This window comes from Lactuca virosa, chromosome 2 (genome assembly GCF_052849685.1).
Source record: "Lactuca virosa cultivar CGN04683 chromosome 2, Lactuca_virosa_CGN04683_v6, whole genome shotgun sequence".
Classification (NCBI taxonomy): domain Eukaryota; kingdom Viridiplantae; phylum Streptophyta; class Magnoliopsida; order Asterales; family Asteraceae; genus Lactuca; species Lactuca virosa.
Genome location: NC_136427.1, coordinates 21,763,378 through 21,770,522, shown reverse-complemented (window position 1 = coordinate 21,770,522; position 7,145 = coordinate 21,763,378). Strand labels below are relative to the sequence as shown.

Genomic DNA, 7,145 nt, shown 5'->3' with positions numbered 1-7,145 from the left:
TTTTATCCTTAATTTATTAAATCGTAATAATTAAGCATAAAACACATAATACTCAAATAATACATTTTTTTATTATTTCAAAAGGTGTTACAAACGTTAACCTAGACTATTAAATCATCATTAATATCTAGCCTAGCAACATGGACGTTACAATTCTCTCCCCCTTAGGATGATTCCGTCCCCGGAATCACACATCAGCAAACAAATACGGATAGCGACTCATCATGTCACTCTCCGTTTCTCAGGTGAGATTTGGCCCATTCGTATGTTTCCATCGCACAAGCACTAATTCGACCATCTTGTGTCGTAAGTTCTTAGTCTTACGGTCAACGATTGCCTCTGGTTCTTCAATTAACCTCTTGTTTTCATTGATCCTTAACTCTGAAATTGGAATTATGTCGGGAACATCTCCCGTGAACTTTCTCAAGTAACACACATGGAAAGTGTTATGAATACCATCCAGTTCTTCTGGTAATTCTAGCTTGTAAGCTTGGTTCCCAATCCTCTGAAGAACTTTAAATGGTCCAATAAACCTTGGACTCAACTTTCCCCTTTTACCAAATCTTATAAGTCCCTTCCACGGCGAGACTTTAAGTAAAACCGAATCTCCAACTTCGAAAGATATCGGTTGTCTTTTCTTGTCAGCATAACTCCTTTGTCGATCTTGAGCTGCTAACATCCTCTCCCTGATTACTTTCAACTTTTCAGCAGTCTCATGGACTATCTCGGGGCCCATAAACTGCTTTTCTCCAGCCTCAAGCCAACAAGACGGCGTACGACACTTCTGTCCATACAAGGCTTGATAGGGTGCCATCTTGATGCTCGAGTGGAAACTGTTGTTGTAGGAAAATTCTACCAAAGGTAAGTGCTCATCCCAGTTACCTTGGAACTCAAGGGTACATGCTCTCAGCATATCTTCAAGCGTTTGAATCGTTCGTTCGCTCTGACCATCGGTTTGCGGATGGTAAGCTGTACTTAGACATAATTTCGTACCCAGCTCCTCTTGTAGACTCCTCCAAAACCTCGATGTGAAACGACTATCACGATCGGATACAATCGTAAGAGGAACACCGTGAAGTCTCACAATTTCCTTCACGTAAGCATTTGCAAGCTTATCCATAGACCACCTTTCGTTGGCAGCTATGAAGTGTGCACTCTTTGTGAAACGATCCACGACCACCCAAATCATGTCGTGACCGTTCTTTGTCCTGGGTAGTTTAGTCACAAAATCCATGGTGATGTCTTCCCATTTACCCATGGGTACAGGTAAAGGTTCTAAACTCCCATACGGTTTCTGATGTTGTGCCTTAACCCTAGCACATGTTACACACTCGGCCACACACTTAGCAACATTGAGCTTCATCGTCGGCCACCAGTAATAGGGTTTTAGATCCCTATACATTTTTGTACTGCCGAGATGAATCGAGTGCATGGTCTTGTGAGCTTCTTCCATCAGAAGATCTCTTACTCCTCCCGTCTTAGGTACCCAAATCTGATCTTGGAATACCTTCAGTCCTTGACGGTTTGTACCGAACACCAACGTTTTTCCCAAACGTTCTTATTTTCGGTCATTCTTCTCTGTAGCTTCTTCTTGAGCTTTCTTTATACTTTCCACAATGGTTGAGACAATTTCTATTCTGAACGCTCTTGGCCTTTTTCTTTCAAGATTGACTTTTCGACTTAGAGCATCAGTAACAACATTTGCTTTACCGGGGTGGTAAAGTATCTCACAGTCGTAGTCCTTGAGTAACTCTAGCCAGCGTCGTTGCCTCATGTTAAACTCCTTCTGATTAAAGAGATACTGGAGACTCTTATAATCAGTGAAAAGTTTGCACTTCGTTCCGTAGAGGTAATGCCTCCATATCTTTAGAGCAAAAACTACCGCTGCCAACTCCAAATCGTGAGTGGGGTAGTTATTTTCATGCTCCTTGAATTGTCGAGACGCATATGCTATCACCTTTTCTCTTTGAGTCAGAACACAACCCAACCCGACTCCAGATGCGTCACTATAGACCGCAAAGTCTTCCACCCCATCGGGTAGAGAAAGAATTGGTGCTTCACATAACTTCTTCTTTAACTTCTCGAATGCTTCTTCATGCTTCTCGCTCCATGTATAAGTAGCTCCTTTATGGGTCAAAGCAGTCAATGGAGCAGCTATCGAAGAAAAGCCTTGGATAAATCGTTGGTAATATTCGGCTAATCCTAGAAAGCTTCGAATCTCTGTGGGATTCATCGGTCGTTCCCACTTCCTTACAGCTTCGATTTTTGCTGGGTCAACCATTATTCCCTCCTGGTTAACCACATGATCCAAGAATTGGACTTCTCGGATCCAAAAATCACATTTGGAGAACTTAGCGTACAGCTTCTCCTTCTTCAATACCTCCAACACCTCTCGTAGATGCTTGCCATGCTCCTCCTGACTTTTCGAGTAGATCAGAATGTCGTCGATGAACACTATCACGGATTTATCGAGGAATGGTTTACAAACCCTGTTCATCAAATCCATGAATGTTGCTGGAGCATTGGTTAGTCCAAACGACATAACCAAGAACTCGTAGTGTCCATATCTCGTTCTGAACGCAGTCTTCTCGATATCCTGATCTCTCACCTTCAGCTGATGATATCCTGACCTAAGATCGATCTTTGAGAAATAGCTCGAACCTTGCAGCTGATCGAATAGGTCATCAATCCTCGGCAATGGATACTTGTTCTTCATCGTTGCCTTGTTCAGCTCTCTATAGTCTATACACATTCTCATGTTTCCGTCTTTGTTCTTTACGAATAGCACCGGAGCTCCCCAGGGTGATGAACTAGGTCGAATGAAACCGTTGTCCAATAACTCCTGAAGTTGCGTCATGAGCTCCTTCATCTCCGTCGGTGCCAATCGGTAAGGTGCCTTTGCTATCGGTGTTGTACCCGGTAACAAGTCTATACAAAACTCCACTTGTCTATCAGGTGGTAATCCGGGAAGATCTTCGGGAAAGACTTCCGGATAATCACACACGACGGGTATATTCTGCACCTCCTTCTTTTCGTTCTTAGCATCGATAACGAATGCCAAGTATGATGCACATCCCTTGGACAAACATTTTCTGGCTTTCATCAGGGAGATGATTCCAGAATTTACTCGGCGTTTGTCCCCGTACACCATAAATGACTCTTTTCCGGGTGGGTTTACCCTTACTATCTTCTTTCGGCATTGAATCTCAGCATCGTTGGCGCTAAGCCAATCCATATCCAAAACGATATCAAAACCGTTTAACTCTATGGGTAATAGCTCTTCGTGGAATTTATTTCCGTTTAGGTCGATGACGATGTTCCTAATATGGTTACTAACAGGTACGAACTTGCCACTGGCAACTTCCACAATTAGGGCATTATCAAGTTTTTCTACAGGCAATGCTAATTTCCCACCAAATTTATGTGACACAAAGGAGTAGTTAGCTCCGGAATCAAATAGTATATTGGCAGGCAATCCATTTACAAGAAAGGTACCTGAAGCGACGTTTGTTGTCTCCTTAGCAGCCTCGAGCGTCATCTGGAAGGCTCTCGCCTTCGGCTTTGGTGGAATGTTGGGCCTTGCCGCGTCTTTCTTCTTCGGGCAATCCTTAGCAATATGCCCTTCTTCACGGCACTCGTAGCATACCCTCTTGATGATGGTGCACTCATTGGCATAGTGCCCCGTTTTCCCACACTTGTAGCAGGTCACTTCCTCACTGCATTTTCCCGAGTGCTTCTTCTTGCACTTCTCGCACCATTTTGATTCATTTCCTCCCCCAAACTTCTTTGAACCGAACTTTCTTTTCTTATTGTTGGATTTAGCAGACCCTTCAAATTTTCTCTTCTCGCCAACCTCAACATTGCTGGCAGCCCTTCCTTGAATCATATCCTCCACAGATTTGGCAGCCCAGATAGCTGCCTCCAGAGTATGTGCCTGACGCACTGGCACCGCGTACTCCCATGTCAGTCCCTTAGCATACTTGTCGATCTTTGTCAGCTCATCCGGGACAAGACGCAAGGCAAACTTCATCTTCTCTATGAAGTTGTTTGTGTATTCATCGATTGACATGCTTCCCTTCTTCAGGGTCAGAAATTGGTTCTCTAGCTCGAGCAAGTTTTGGGCTGAGCAGTACTTGCGCTTAAATTGTACTAAAAACTCTGCCCATGTCTGCTGCAGGGGCTCAAGGTCTTCCCCAGGGTATTCCACCAGCGTACTGCTCCTCCTCGGAACTGGCGTACTGCAAAAGTGGTTTGCAGCTTGCCTCTGCAACCGCATGTCATAAAAGCTAACTCCATTTCTGAGATCCAATCCATGACTCCGATCGGATCTTCCTTTCCAGTGAAAGTCGATGGCTTGCAAGTCAGAAAATCTTTGTACTTGCATCCGTTTCTCTCGACTCCATCATCTTGTCCATTTCTTCTATTTACTGGCAGATCAGCTTGGCCCCCTGACCTACTGTAGTTTCCTTCCTCCGATTGTTCGGGGATCGGCTCCTGTTGCACAATGGGCATGGTGGCTTCGTCCCTATTCTCTTGCATCATTTGCCTCATTTCTTCCCTTTGTTCAGCTAACATAGCCCGCATCATGGCTTGTACTCCATCCATGGTGATTGGCTCAGGTGCAACTTCTACTACGACTGGTATTTGCTGTATCACTGGGGGTTGATCTCGGTTCCCATTTGCATTCACGTTTCCGCTACGGGTCCTTGCCATCTTGATCTATACACCGAATAAGGTGAATTTAGATCTTTATTTAGGATAGTCGTTTAAACCGTCCTTATCACTCCGAAACGTTTACATGTTATTTCTAATATCGTAGTCGTACGTTTAGAATCCTAAACACATAAGGTTTCCAGATCCGGTCGGCAATAGACCATAGAACCGAACAACATATCAGGCACAAAGCATTTAGCACATAAAAGCATTTTAGGCACAATTCCTAAAATAAGCTAGTGCTCACACCTCACAATCATCGCTTAGCATTCTAAGTTTAAGTCTAGAAATCCTACAAATTCCTAGTTCGCTAAAACTAATGCTCTGATACCAACTGTGACATCCCCAATTTTCACGGCCAGAAAAGACCGATTTTGTTTATGCTTGTTTAAAAATCAGAGTAACATTTTAAATAAAAGTGTTGCGGAATTTGTCCCAAAACAAAATATGATAAAGATTTATCAAAAGCATTTCCAAAGAAATGTATTTCATTAAAAGACTCGGGATGTCATGTTCGATACAGATCAAAAGCATAAACAATACAACATAAGCCTTACTACATTATTTCGTATTTACAGGCCTATAATCCCTTATCTCTCATCCAAACATCTATGCTCATGCGCTACTACCTGTAATACAAGAAACTGAGTGGGTCAGGCTTGGGAGCCTGGTGAGCACATAGGGTTTTCAACCCACAATAAATAATTTTATTAACTTTATCAAACCAAACAAACCCGATTACCCATTCCCATTATCCTCACTTTACGTCCCTAAAACATCTAACTCAAGGGACCTAGTCTAAGGAATTTCATCGGGGCGACAACACATGCTTCGGGATTCCTCAGCAATTCATGTCAAATAAGGCAACCATGTGGGGGATGGAGTACTATTGGTAAACACACAGTTAAAATAAACACACAGTTCAAATAAACACCTACAGGTTGCGAGTCTGCTAGCGTTCCACTGGACTGTCTAGAATAGTCCGTGGTCGTCATCTATACTCCGCTAAATGACTGGATCATCAATAACATCTATAACGAGGCCTCTCATTATTTTATTTTGTCACACAACAATTATTAAATCTACCCATGTTTTACCCAACACATTTTATAGATATAAAATACATATACAGTTTAAATCATTTAAAACGAATATAAAATCGTTCATCTAGCATAGATAGCAAGTATACAGATAATATGCACACGTAGCACGTAATTTATATAAAATACTTCATATATATGTGTAAGATTAAAGTAACTATTCACTCACCTGATACAGCAGATGTATCTCTCAATTTATGAGTAGTTCCAAATGTTTTTTCCTCAATCTAAACAGTTAAAAATTATGTCTAAGATTACCAATCAAAATAAATATAGGCTACAATATAACTAATAACTTAGTTATATAATAACGTCTCGTTAATTATTATTTTTTTTATAAACCTTTTGGTCTTATAAAAATAGTTATCAATTGAATAAACATAAGTTATAATACATTTACAGTCTAACATCTTAAATTTGTGATTATAAATAGATAAAATATAAATACCAATAACCAAACTAATATAAAAAAAAATTACCTCAAAAGCTTTTATAATATGAGTATTCCGGAGAATATATCTTCAGACTATAACTTAGAGATAATTTGGAGAGTACTTATTTTTATTAAGAGGACCAATGTATTTATAGGCCTCCATGCAAGGTACGTGTCAAAAAAAATACATGACCTAGTGGCCAAGCAAAAGTGGATATATCTTCATATAATATGTGTTATGCAAATTGATCCATATCATATTTAACCCAATAAAACATATACACGTTTGTATTATTAATTATTATCCTTGTTATGCACACATATGCATACGTTGGTCTCATGTGGCAATAGAGTCACCTTATAAATCCATATATGTAACTTATCTCTTTTGAATATATGTTTACTTTATAAATCAAATTTATATATACGTTTTTAAAAAAAAAAAAAATACATATCTATAATGTATTAATTCATTTAAACTAAAACTTTACATGTACTATTTGATTAATATAATCAATATTAAACATATATTTTATTTAATATATTAAATTCTTATAACTTATTGACGCAATAAGTTATAACTTATAAAATATAAGTTTATAAATTTCGTATCACTATAATAACTAAATACGAAATATCTCAATTACATAAGAGATAATATTTTACAACTGATTTTTAATTTGAATATTAGTAACTAATGTCGTAAAACGGGTGTAACACAAAATACCGTTTCACTACTTGGGTTCACCCTTTAATGTACTTAGACCAAATACATCTTATAACATATAATTTGTAATTCTAGGTTCATTATAACTTTCGTTAAAATTATTTATCCTAAATAATATTTTTATTTTTAACGTTTATTTTTATCTTTAATTTATTAAATCGTAATAATTAAG

The 7,145-nt window shown here is 39.3% G+C and overlaps 1 long non-coding RNA gene across 1 annotated transcript; it reads right to left on the bottom strand.

The window, feature by feature from the left end:
* Positions 1-5,264: 5,264 nt before the first annotated feature.
* LOC145158955 (uncharacterized) lies at positions 5,265-6,360 on the bottom strand. Its single transcript, XR_013737375.1, has 3 exons — positions 6,293-6,360; positions 5,983-6,040; positions 5,265-5,342 (listed from the first exon to the last, which is right to left on the bottom strand). It is a non-coding gene; the product is annotated as an uncharacterized LOC145158955 (long non-coding RNA).
* Positions 6,361-7,145: the final 785 nt, after the last annotated feature.